Genomic DNA, 14411 nt, shown 5'->3' with positions numbered 1-14411 from the left:
CACGGGGAGAACGTACAAACTCCTTACAGACAGTGATGGGAATTGAACCCAGGTCACTGGCACTGCAAGGCATTACACTAACCGCTACACTACCATGTCTGGACTGGAAGAGTAGAGGGGAGGTAGCTGGTATAAAGAGGTGAGGGGAAGCAGTGGAACAAGAGCTGGCAAGTGATAGGTGGATCCAGGTGAGGAGTGATGATAGACAGACGGAGGAGGGGGGAGTGGATATAGCGACAGAGGCTGGGAGGTGACAGGTGGTGGCAACAAAGGGCTGCAGATGATGCGATCGAACAGGACAGGAAGGTGGAGCATGGAACCAAATAAAGGAGGTTGGGACGGTGGGGGTAGGGGACCCAGAGGGAGGAGTGTGAGGGTGATAGGTGGAGGAGGGGAAAGAAACCAGGTGATTGGGAGCTGGGGGGAAAGTGGAGGGAACAGATGATTAATGTTGTGTATGGGCTGTCGATCAATGCTCTCTTTTGTCATGACCATTGGCAGTGTCACTGCAAGCGTAGTGGGGAGTATTCCATTGGACTACTGCATCAGGTTGTGGTTTTTTTGGGTACATACTATAACATACAGTGCAACCATACAGTGCAACATCCTTGGATCGGACACTTGCCTGGAGAGAATTTAATAGCAAATTTTCAAGGAAGATTACATTTTCTAAATCTCTTGCTCATCCTTCTGAAGCGCGTGCATAATACGGGTTTCCCCACTCGATAGAACTCAATTCTTCCCATATCACTCAGTAAACCCAGTAACAGTGAATGTACCTCCACTGGTCTCAGATTCAAACATTTATCACTGCGGGCAGATAAAAACATTTTATTAGCAACAGATTCTTATTCCTACAGAATGAATCACTTATCTTTACCTGTGTCAGAGCTTAATGCCACTTTAACCAGATCTTTATGCATTTTCTGTCATCCTGTGTAAAACATCTTGTAAGGTTGATTAGCTCTGTGGAAGGGGATTGTACAGAAGCACTTTCTGGTGTAATCTGTGGCAACAACTACTTCTCATAAATCTTTTGCTCCCACTCAGGAGAGACTGACAAAAATAACACCTGCCATTTGGTTCAGATATATGTTCAATAAAAGGGAAACACTCACTCAGAAGACTTTGGGAATCCCTGCTGATCGCCCAAATGAAGAATTTCAAAGTTGTCCTTCAGTCCAGCTTATTGAACAGACCATTGTTCAGACAAAGGTCAGAATTCTAAATAATGTAAAGCTCCGTATCTGGAAATGTCTTGTCTGTGGTCAAAGTCTGAAGGATAGGAGGCTGACTGTGCTATGAGGGCAGGTTAAAGCTCACCTTTGATTTGCACTGCGACAATATGTATGTTTCTGAGGAGCATTGATTTGCTCCTGCTTATGATCCTACCTTGACACGCCTCCCTTACCTCCACTGACGAATCGAAGATGTGGTTAAGTATCCGGTCTAGAAGGTGGCTCATTATCACCTTGTGAGCAATTGGTGATGCTACTCTTACCTGTGACATCCACCAGCCATCAGAGAATTGAAATCTAACAGATCGAAGGGAAACCTGTCTGACTGACAGTTTTATCCACCTATAATCACATATTTCCCTATGATTTAGAAAGAGGTCATTTGGTCCATAGAACCTATGCCAGTGCTGGGAGCAATCTCACTTACCCCATTTTCCCCCATTTATTTCCCTGTAACCTATTCTCTGCTGTGCCAGTTATGACCCCACCTCTCCATCTACACTAGGGCTAATTTACCACCAACCAGCAGCCAATTGACCACCAACCTGTACATCCTTGGGATGTGGGAGGAAACGGGAGCATCCGGAGGAAACCCACGCAGTCACAGAAAGAATGTGCAAACCGTTGCAAGCCCAGAGTTCAGGATCAAACCCAGGTCACTGAAGCTGCGAGGTAGCAGGACTACCTGATGTACTTGTGTCCTTTAGATAGTGAGTCTCATTGGACATGAGTCCTTGGGTGATGTCCTAGTGCCTTCACATGTGAGCCCAGGGAGAGAGTATTGACTGCCTTTGTGAGCATGAGAACATCACAAATGAGTCCAATCTTTCCTGCCAATGCCTTCATGCTTGACAGGGTAGGAACGTTAGCTGATGTCCTTTCTTTCTCTAGAACCCATGACTGCTGAAACAATCTTTTGCACCCTGTTCCCCAGTCAATTGGCACCAACAAGGAATCAGGTCCAGAATTATGACTCGATGGCGCACCCTGTGGCTTCTGTTGTAATACGCATGCTTGTGGAACTGACCCAGAGGCACGTCAAGCTTTTCTGTGATGCACTCCATGACTAACTATCCCACCGGCATTCACAAGAAAAGAATAGACACTTAGGCCAGCCATGGTAAAGTATCTCTTGCAGCAGGGAGCTGTATCACATGCAAATCTACAACAACAAATCAGAATGAGCAAATACCATGTATGTAAAAAAATCATGGGGATGGTGAAAAGTTGTTTTTGCCCACCCTCTAGTGGGGAGCTGAGGAACAGCAAGCTTCAATGGGCAGTCATGAATGAAGGGACATTACTCCTCAGCAGAGTCTTTGAAGATTTTGCCGATCGTCTTACTAATGGGCTTCACCAGAAAGGGCAGCATTTAGTGCCCATCACTAAATTTTCTCTGGCTCAGTGAGTTGTTATTTTTTGCTTTGGAGTGGGTGGTTCTGGGTTCAAGTCCCATTGGGGAATCGAGATCGTGATGCAGGCTGACATGCCAGTGGAGTGCAGAGGGTATTGTCAACAGTGCGACCTTTGGGAAAAGTTGTTAAACCTGGCGCCAGCACACTTTCTCAATTGGAGGTAAATGACTTCAGAATACTGCGTTAAGCCGAGCTCTCCCCAATTCTCCTGATTAATATCAATAAAAGCTAATTATTTGGACATTATTGTTGGCTGTGGAAGTTCACTGTGCATAAATTGGCTGCATTTCTTACATAATAACAGTTCTCACACTTGGAGATAGTTGTGAAATACTTTGGGATGACCCTGAGGTAGTGCAAGGTCTTGTAGAAAAGTGAGTCTATTGTGTTTGAGTTGGTATTTGTCATTATTTCTGAGCATGCTGTTTGTTTCAGTTTTTCTAGTTCACGCCCCTCCAGAACATCATTCCTTGTGAGCACTGCGGCAGTTTCCACTGACACAACAACTGAAGCAGAAGGAGGACAAGCAAGAGTAAACCTTGTGCCCCTTCAGTCTACTCCGCCTTTCAGGATGATCAAAGCTGATCTGATGATGAAAATGTCTCAAAACCAGCAAAAGGATGATGGAAACTGGGGAGAGGGAGGGGAGCCAAGGTTTGAGGAGGGCAGGAATCTTGAGGGGTGGGGGAGGTTAGAGATGTTATGGCTAAGGAGCATCTTCCATTTACGGCAGCAGCCAGTGCAGTGGCAACACTCCAGACTTGTAACAACACCGGCCCTCCCAGATTCTCCATGCTGACAACACGCCTGTACCTCACTGTAGGACATGACAAGGGCAGGTAAGCCAGCCTGTTCACACCAGGCAGAATCCATCTGCTGAATTAGCAACAGCTGGGGCACAGCTGGATACGAATGGATGACCTGAGAGGGAGCAGCTTATGCTCCCTGCGGCCAGGGAAGAAGTGTTACAATCTCCATGGTTATTCACACTGTGAAGAGCGAAGCTTTTTGATGGTGGTGGACATACTTGCAGAGTGATGTTGCTGTTCAGGCTGACATGGTCACCTGGTTGAGTTTAGAATTTTGCTCCTCCCTAGTGAAGGTAAAAGGCAAAATATTGGGAATAGGTCAAAAATATGTGTAGTCATAATAAAGCAACTGATGACATGTTGGGGGTGGCTTGGAGAGCTGGAGGAATGTGACAAAAGTTTAGGCTCACAAGTCTGCGCAGAGATAGAACAACATGGTCTGATCCCAGTAGGACAGCAAGTACAACTCAGGGCAAGAGCACAGGCACAGAGCCTGAGGCTGAGAGCACCGTTGTATGAATATGCTGTTCTCTCTGCATCAATAGATGTGTTCTGATGGATGATGTTCTGGGTCTCTGTACCTCCCTCTGCAACTGGATCCTCGACTTCCTTATCGGGAGACCACAGTCAGTGTGGATTAGTAATAACATCTCCTCCTCGCTGACAATCAACACGGGCACACCTCAAGGATGCGTGCTTAGCCCACTGCTTTACTCTCTCTACACTCATGACTGTGTGGCCAAGCACAGTGGTGTCGCAACAACAACCTCGCACTCAATGTCAGCAAGACCAAGGAATCGATTGTGGACTTCAGGAAGGGGAAGTCAGGAGAACACACACCAGTCCTCAGTGAGGGGTCAGTGGTGGAAAGGGTGAGCAGCTTCAAGTTTCTGGGCATCAACATCTCAGAAGATCTATCCTGGGCCCAACACGTTGATACAATCATGAAGAATGCACATGCCAGGAGTTTGAGGAGATTTGGTGTGTCACTAAAGACTCTTGCAAATTTCTATAGATTTACAGTGGAGAGCATTCTGACTGGTTGCATTGCAGCCTGGTAGGGAGCCTCCAATGCACAGGATCACAAGGGGCTGCAGAGGGTTGTAGACTCAGCCAGCTCCATCACAGGCACAACCCTCCTCACCATCGAGGACATCTTCAAGAGGCCTCAAGAAGGCGGCATCCATCATTAAGGACCCTCACTATCCAGGACACAATCTCTTCTCCTTACTACCATGAGAGAGGAGGTACAGGAGCCTGAAGACCCACATTCACCTCTTTAGGAACAGCTTCTTCCCCTCCGCCATCAGATTTCTGAACGGTCCATGAACCCGTGAACACTACCTCGTTATTCCTTTTTTCTGCACTATTTATTTATTTTGTAATTTATAGTAATTTTTAATTCTTTGCACTGTACTGCTGCTGCAAAATGACAAATTTCACGACATATAAGTCAATGATAATAAATCTGATTCTATTCATACTGTGCCTATGTTTCAGCAACATAACATTGTCACAGACATTTGGCCTACAACAAAGTCTTAGCATGCAGAAATATTAACAGTGCTGCCTCGAAATATAAATTGCATGTACTTTGTGCTTCAATGAATTTATGTTGGCATAACACATTCCAAGGGACTGTTTCCCAGCGGGAACTGGTATCCCAGGGAGAGGAGTGTGAACGGCGGGGAAGAATTTTAAGGCCTGCCTGGATGGGCAGTGCAGCAGCACCACCTGCTGTTGCCACTGAAAAATGACAATCTTGTTCATGGACTTCAATTAATGATGTCGGGAGGGAGTTCTAGGATTTAGACCCAGTGACAATGAAGTCAGGGTGTTGTACAACTTGGAGGAGTTGTGTAGATGCAAAATAGACTGCAGTGTGATTCTGTAAAGAGATTCCCTTCTCAGTACTCTCCCACCGTGCCTTTTTGAGTAAAATGGAACAAAATTTCTTTTTCTGTTGTAGTCTGCATTTTAGAGAGTCCTCGGCGAATGGAAAGAAAGATTTAAGCAAGGTTCCCATCACCACCGACTGGGCAGTATTTGTACAAAGAGGTTGTAGATCAGATGTGGTGTTGGCTCTTGTAGTTGACTGTCTTGTCTAAAAACGTCAAAGTCGAGTTTATTGTCATACGCACAAGTACATGTGTGCACAATGAAAAACTTACTTGCAGCAGCATCACAGGCACATAGCGTTCACAAGAAAAACATAAATTAAACATAAATTAAACACAATTTTTTCAAGAAAAAACACAATTAGAACAAAAAAAGTCCATTTTAGTGCAAAGCGAATGTAGAAAAATATATAAAAACTGTGGATGTTTTTAAGAGGGTTCCCTCGAGTCAAATTTTGTATTAACATAGAACAGTGCAGCACAGGAACGGGCCCTTTGGCCCGCAATGTCTGTGCTGACCATGATGCCAAATTAAACTAATCTCTTCTGCCTGCACATGATCCATATCCCTCCATTCCCTGCATATTCATGTGTCTGTCTAAAAGCCTCTTAAACATCGTTATTGTATCTGCTTCCACCACTACTCCTGGCAGATTGGAGTGCAACACCAACTCCTGCTGGAGAAACATTCAGGTTTTGTATTCTGCAGCAGACTCACCCTCAAAAAAATCTAAATATATTTTCTTTTAATGTCACGTGCGATTGATTTGCAGTGTAAAAACAACAGAATTGGTGCTCTATAGAATGCACAGTGTTCACTTAAGCTTTGGATTGTGTGCTCTGGCGCACGTGACACACCTACACACAATGGCATACGGGATAGATATAGAACATAAAACACTACAGCACAGTACAGGCCCTTCAGCCCACGATGTCGTGCCGACATTTTATCCTGCTCTAAGGTCTATCTAACCCTTCCCTCCCACATAGCCCTCCATTTTTGCTATCATCCTTGTGGCTTTCTAAGAGTCTCTTAAATGTCCCTAATGTATCTGCCTCCACAACCTCTGCCGGCAGGGCGTTCCACACACCCACCGCTCTATGTGTAAAAAATGCCTCTGACATCCCCCCTATTCCCCCGTCAACCCCCCATGCTCTTCTTTAGCCAAGGCATGGACTATGAGTGGGGAGGTGATGCTGGAACAGAATACAAAACCAAGTTGGACCACAGTTTGAGTACTGTGTTCAGCTCTGGATATGACCAACAGAAGCAGGAGCACCTTCCCAATGTGGGCACAGCAGGGAAGGAAGTGATTCACCACCACCTTAAGGCAACAATCGATGGGGTCCCCAATACAGTGAATAAAAGACATTATAAAATTAAGTAGAAGGCTACCTATTTCTTTGCAGTGCCAGGACTGTTTGTATTGCTGGCAAAGTGTAAGGCATGAGTTAAAATAGACAAAAGTCATTTCTGATTCCTCCTTAGTATGTGCGGTGGTGTGTAACACCAAAATGGTGTCAACTCAGACTGTGGGAATGTTTTGAGAACTTACAGGAGTTCCCATGCACATCCTTGAGATTAGATACTGGAGAAGAAAGTTTTCTTCTTTACAGACCTGTTGCCTCTGTTTCTAAGTTAGGTGTTTAGGTCAAAGGTCGCGAGTGAAAAGAAGGTACAGGTTGGTACCACTAAGGAATGGCAAGGTACTGGGGTAAAGGTTATGTTAAGTTTTTGAGGGGTATAAAAGGGGAACCTTCTTTGTGCAAATCGGGACCTTCCGTTAGGCTGGGTCGCAACTGGTGTTAAGACACAGACAAAAGACTGCTTGAAGGCTGTCGGACATCTGAGGTTCCCTCCGGCATTATATAGATCAGTTCATTGATTGGTTGATAAGTATTATTTTGCTTACTTCTATATTTTAAGTATCCTTCTTTCTTTCTGTATTTTATTCTTCATATAACTCTAACAAAGTAGTTTCTATAACCTTTGACATGTGTACTGTGCCTCCTTTGTTTGCAAATACCTCTTGCTGCTGAATCAGAAAAGAACAAGGAATGAGTTTTAAAATATTTTTGTTACGCAAGGACAATGTTTCTTACTTTCCCTGATTTCCCTGACACAATAGCAATAAATCTTCCCCCTGAATTGCCTTAAACTAATTCTGCTACTCACATGTAAGCTGGGGAGAAGGGGGTGAACATGTATGGCCTTGCATCAAGCCAGGCTTGAAGGACAGGAGTCTTTCCCCATCTTTGTAAATGGGTGTGATCAGAGTTCAGTAGATCCATCGCCATAATAAATGGCCAAGTCATTGGGTGTACTTAAGGCAGAGATTGATCAGTTCTTGATTGGTAAAGGAGTTAAGGACTATGGAGGAAAGGTGGGAGAATGCAGTTGATAGAACATCAGCCATGATTGAAAGATGGAGCAGACCCAATGGGCCAAATGGCCTAATTCTGCTCCTATATCTTATGGTCTTTAGGTCCAAATGATAAGTGGCAGCAAGACTGGACTCTAAGACAGGGGAGCTTTCTAAATGCCACATCATGAGAAAGTGGTGGACAGCTATATTTACTTCTGAAGTACTTCACTGATGGGATGAAGGCACTCCCTAAGTGGTGTTAGGACCCAGCACCAAAGGAAAAGCTTAATTATAAATCCAAGTCCTATCATGCTGATTTGAGGGGAGTTAGGAAATTGGTATCCCTACAGCCCAACCTGGAAAGTGCTGTACAGATAACCTTGTTGAGTTGTTCACAGATCTCACACCTCAGAATAAAAGTGCCTATTGTGTAATAAGATCAATAAAACAACAATGCAAGTTGAGAAGCTGTGAATCACAATTGACATTTATTTTCGACCACTTGTTGTGCTGAATCACAGGCTGACTGTGAAACGGTTCTCTATTGAAATGGTCTCATTTTTAGCTGCAGTCTGAATTTGAAAACAGTCAGAAAGTAATTGTGAAGAAGAGTCCCTCAAAAATATACTACTCCACTGCAAAGTCTCTTCAAGATTTCCCCCAATACTCCCCTCAAAAGTATACCCCAGCCCTGAAGGTAAAAGGAACAAAATCAAAACAGAAAATGGTGAAAACCCTCGCAGCTACCACGGTGAGAAAAACTGTTCATGAATTCAAACCTTTCTAAGGAGAAGAGACACAGGCAAGGCACAGCAGAGCGAACTTTCTTCCGATGAGACCCCTGTCCGGGAATCTAGGAGAGAGACTGCAGCCTGAGAAGAAGACAACGTGTGTCAAAATGCTGGAATCTGGAACAAAGAACTGAATGCTGGAAGGACGCAGCAGGTCAAGCAGCATCTGTGGAAGCAAAGGGTGTAAACTGATGTTTTGGGATTGAGAGGGGAGAGGAAAGATGGCCGGTATATATCAGTATGTGGGAGGGGTAGGACAGAGGCTGGTGGGTGATAGATGGGGAGGGGTTGATGGACAGATGGAAGTAGGCGAGGGATGGGATGGGAAAGGTGAACAAAAGGAGCTGACGAGCTGGAGAGGTGAGTGCGTGGGGGAGAAGAGCACCAGGGCTGTGAGATACCTCAGCTGGAAAATTCAATGTTCATACCACTGAGTTGTAAGCTTCCCAAGTGGAATATGAGATGTTGTTCTTCCAGTTTGTGTTGGCCTCTCCATGGCAGTGGAGAAGGCCAAGGGCAGACAGGTCAGTGTGGGAATGGGAAGGGGAGTCAAAATGACATGCAACCAGAAGCTCGGTGGTCATTACAGACAAAGCACAGGTGCTCTGCAAAACAGTTGCCTCGTCTACATTTGATTTCTCCAGTGTAAAGGAGGGCACATTGTGAGCACCAAATGCAGTAGATGAGGTTGGAGGAGGTGCAGGTGAACCCCTGCCTCACCTGGAAGGGCTGTTTGGGTCCCTGGATGGTGGTGAGGGAGGAGGTGAAGGGGCAGGTGTTGCACCTCCTACAGTTGCAGGGGAAAGTGCCAGGGTCGGGGAGGGGTATGTGGGCACATCGGGAGTGACAGAGATTCACAAATAGAGTGGTCCCTATGGAAAGCAGAAATGTGTGGGGGGGGGGGCAGGGGAAGCAAGGAAGAGGGGAAGATGAGATTAGTGGTGGGAATTTGGGTTGCAGGGGTAAAGAACAGAAGGGGGCAGGTAGAGAAAGCCACTGTTGTTTCATATCCAGCACATTAAAATGGAAAATAAATTAAGACAGACCGACCTGTATCGATCTAGGTAATAATGCTTAGTTGCTCCCAACCTAATGAATCTTTCAAAATCTACCTCTCAAATACATCTGGAGGCTTGTCACGGAGCAATACAGCAGGGGTACAGGCCCTTCGACCCAACCAGTCCATGCCGACCACGGTGCCCACCCAGCTAGTCCCAATTTCCTGTGTTCAGCCCATATCCCTCTAAGCCCCAGTCCTCCATGTACCTATCCAAGTGCTTCTGAAGTGATACTATTGTATCTTCCTCAACCACTTCCACTTCGGTGTCCAAAATGGGAGGGCCATCCCACAGAGCAGTCAAGCTATAGTCTAACAAAGTCCGACACACATCGTAATTTCACTAGTGCTGTACCACCTCCAAACCATCCTCTACTGTATTGTAGTTTGCTATTTGTAGGTAATGGTATGAATTCTGGGGAGGATGCACAGAGGCTTCAGGGTTAGAGATAAGTTGAGTAAATGGGTGACAAAATGGCAGGTGGAATATAGTGTGGAAAAATGTGGATTTATTCATTTTGGTAGGTAAAATAGAAAAAGAGTTTTTTTTAAATAGAGACGTTGAAAGATATTCTGAGGGAGTTGAGTGTTCTTATACAGAGTTATACAGCATGGAAACAGGCCCTTCGGCCCGACTGGTCCATGCCAAACAAGATGCCTATCCAAGCTAGTCCCAATTACCTGCATTTGGCCCATAACCTTCTAAAACCTTCCAATCCATGTACCTGTCCGACTGTCTTTTAAAAGTTGTTATTGTATCTGCCTCAACCACTCCCTCTGGCAGCTCATTCCATATATGTAACACCCTTTTTGTAAAAAAAAGTTACCCCTCAAATTCCTATTAAATCTTTCCCCTCTCACGGTAAACCTATGCCCTCTAGTTCTTGATTCCCCAACCCTGGGAAAAAGACTGAGTGCATTCACCCTATCTATGCCCCTCATGATTTTATACATTTCTATAAGATCACCTCTCAGTCTCCCAGGAATAAAATCCTAGCCTGTCCAACCTCTCCCTATAACCAATCCCTTGAGTCCTGACAACATTCTCGTAAATCTTCTCTGTATTCTTACCAGTTTAATATCAGCTTTCCTACAACAGGGTAACCAAAACTGAACACAATACTCCAAGTGCAGCCTCACCAGAATCTTGTAGAACTGCAACATAACCTCCCAACTTCTATATTCAGTGCCCTAACTGATGAAGGCCGGCATGTCAAAGGCCTTCTTCACCACCCTGTCTACCTGTGACTCCACTTTCAGGGAACCATGTACCTGAACTCTGTCCCTCTGTTCTACAACACTCCCCAGGGCCTTACCATTCACACTAATCCCTGCAAGTTAACATGCAGATATTGCAAGCAATTGGAAAGGTAAATGGTATTATTTTATTGCAAGAGGATTGAAAACAAGAGTAGAGATATCTTTTTCCAATTATATAGGGCCCTGATGAGATTTCTGGTCTGGTCTCCCTAACTAAGGACGGATATACATGAAGAAATTGAGTGTAGTGAATGTTCATCAGATTTTCTCTTGGGAGGTTTTGTATTGTTGTGTGTGGAGAGATTAAGCAACCTGGGCCTGCAGTTTAGAAGAATGAGAGGTGACCTCATTGAAAGGTACACAGTTCTTAAATGGTTTGACAGGGTAGATGCAGGAATGATGTTCCCTCTGACTGTGACCTCAAGAACCAGAGGTCACAGTCTCAAAATGAGACATTGGCCATTCAGGACAGAGATGAGAAAAAAATTGTTTTACTAAAAGGATGGTGAATCTTTGGAATTCCCCACCCAAGAGCTGATGAGTGCATTCAAGACAGAGATTGATAGATTTTTAGATATTAAGGGAATCAAGAGATGCAGGGTTTCACAGGAAAGTGGGAATGAGGTGAAATGTCAGCCATGATTTTATTATGAGGGGAACAGGCCTGAGGGGCCCAGGCCTGAGGGGCTGAATGGCCTCCTTCTGCTTCTGTTTCTGTTCTAATGGAGGCTGAGGATCTGTACTTGACTAGGAGGCTGGGAAGGTCAGGTGAACGATGGGGTCTCCTCCATGCCGAGTCATGGGGAGCTCTAGAGCATGAGGGCTAAGCCATGGGGAGGGGAGTGATACTTGCTTAAACCACCAGCATCTCACTGACGAGAACTGAGATGAGAGAACGAGGGATACCAAGGAACATACATCATCACCTTGAATATTCTCTATTCCACTGCTGGCCCTAGACCCTCTACCACCCCGTCCTCCTGACTGGTGATTCTATACACTTGTACTGAGTGCCAGTCTGTTGCCACTGGCATCCGTTTTGAGATATCATCTGCTGCAAGGGGGAGAGATGTGTGCTTGAACTTCCTTTGCAAAGTGTCTTGACACAATGTAAACTGAAAAATGTGGGTGTGAATGTTAGTGAGGTGGTGACAGATAGCTGATATTAACTGAGTGTTAGAGGTGTAAAGCATGAAGTATGCTTTATGCGTGCAGGTCTGGTCACTGCAATGGAGGAAGGTTGTGGATAAGCCAGAGAGGGTGCAGAAAAATTTCACGTGGTGGGCTTGAGTTATAAAAAGAGGTTGGATAGGCTGGGTTTGTTTTCCCAGGAGTGAAGGAGGCTGAGAGGTGACGTGATGCAGGTACAGTATATAAATGATGAGAGGCATAGATAGGGTAGATAGCCAGCATCTTTTTCCCATGGTAGGGATGTCAAGAGGACAAAGGTATTTAAAGGAAATCTGAGGGGTTAAATATCTCACACAAAGAATAGTTTGTATCTGGAATGAGCTGCCAGAGGAGGTGGTGGAGGCAGGAACAGTGACAACATTTAAGAAGCATCTTGACAGCTACTTGAATGGGCAGGGCATAGAGGGATATGGAATTAATGCAGGCAAGTGGGATTAGTATAGACAAGCATGATGGTCAGTATGGACATGGTGGGCCAAAGGGCCTGTTTCTATTCTGTACAACTCTATGACTCTTGTGCAGAGTTTGGAAGATGGCATTTCTTGCTAAATTCGCTACCTTGACCAGGCAGGCAACATGATTAAACATTTTGTGGCACTGTATCCAGGTGCTTGGGGTCTTGCTTCTGATGTCGACCTTCTTGGTCTCATCCACACGTTGCTGCTTCATTGTCAGTCTGAGTCCTGGGTGTGGAGGACTTCGCTCTTCCTCATCACCTCTTCCACCGACAAATCAATGACAGGGTCAAGCAATCAGAGAGTGCCTATCCTGGCGTGAGATTGCATGAAGTCATCCAAAACCACTCAGCCCCTGCTTGGAGCAGTGAGCAGGTCCCCTCTAGGAAGTACAGTCATCACTTTAGTCTGCGCCAGCTCATACGAATGTTGTCCAATTACACCCTGTGAACGTGCACTAATGCACTAAACCACGTGATCGACTCTGATTGTGGACTGCAATCACGTTACTGAGCTGGACTACAAATTTCATGTGCATGCTGCTTCAGTCAGTCTGGTGCTAAATCCTCACAATCTGAAGTTCCTTGCTGTGGTGTCCTTCACCTTCAGTGATCCATAGCCAATTGGGGCCCCCTGTCTTAAAGCTACAACAGAGAAAATAATTACAGTACCATCTAATTATCTGTTGGCTGATTCAACCATTCTGTCTCAGAACTACACCCACTATCACTTGATAACATCTAATTACGTTGACTTCCTTGCTGACAATTCAGAAATTTAAACTAGTACATTGGAAATTGAGTCTCTTCCTTTCTTTCCTTGTTGTAACCACATACGTCATTGATAAACTGTCTCACCAAAGAGTTGCTGCAAAAATCTTCCTTACAGACTTTAACGTTAATTGTGATTCAAGTAGATTTCTTTCAGAAAAATGACACATTCAAGGATCCATTGTCTGACTAATTTGAGATGTGATGTCTGGGGAGAAACTTTAGATTATAATTCCCAAAACTGAGACCTCTCTTGTCTTGTGGGTCTGTTGTGGATTGAATGAGAATGAAAACATGAACAGCACAGTGGTGATACTGCCTCACAGCTCCAGTGAACCAGGTTCAATCCTGACCTTGGGTCTTGTCTGTATGGTGTTTGCATATGTTACAATCTGGGGGGAGTTGGTGGGAAGCTGGGGAGAATAAAATGGGATTGTAAGTGGATGCCTGATGGTCAGAGTGGACTCTGTGGGCTGAAGGATTGTTTTTTGTGCTGTATGACTCTATGATTACAAGGACGTTGCCAGGACTTGAAGAACTGAGTTATAGGGAGAGGTTGGGAAAGCTAGGACTCATTCCTTGGAGTGTAGAAGTCTGAGAGGTGATCTACTAGGGGTGTATAAAATCATGAGGGGCATAGACAGGGTGAATGCACTCAGTCATTTTCCCAGGTTTGGGGAAATCAAGAACTAGAGGGCATCAGTTTAAGGTGAGAGGGGAAAGATTTAATAGGAACTTGAAGGGCAACTTTTATTACACGAAGGGTGGTATATATGTGGAATGAGCTGCCAGAGGAAGTGGTTGAGACATATACAATAACAATTTTTAAAAGACAGTTGGACAGGTACATGGATTGGAAAGGTTTAGAAGGTTATGGGCCAAACACTGGCAAATGGGACAAGGTTGGATGGAGCATGGAGCAGATGGGCTGAAAGGCCTGTTTTTGTGCTGTATAACTCTATGACTCTATACTTTTCTGAGCCAACATCTCTCCATTTTTGTCGTGTTGTGTGACCACCAGTGTGGTGCGCAAGCTACACTGTTCTTGCTGAATAATTGACAATGAAGATGAATGCCGTTATATAAGATAACATCTGTCAATTGCTTGATACATTTGCCCTCTGTAAAAGAGCAAATGCCAAGATCTCAGTCTGGAAGGGT

Source organism: Pristis pectinata, chromosome 27 (genome assembly GCF_009764475.1).
Source record: "Pristis pectinata isolate sPriPec2 chromosome 27, sPriPec2.1.pri, whole genome shotgun sequence".
Lineage (NCBI taxonomy): Eukaryota > Metazoa > Chordata > Chondrichthyes > Rhinopristiformes > Pristidae > Pristis > Pristis pectinata.
This window is presented reverse-complemented; position numbering follows the sequence as displayed.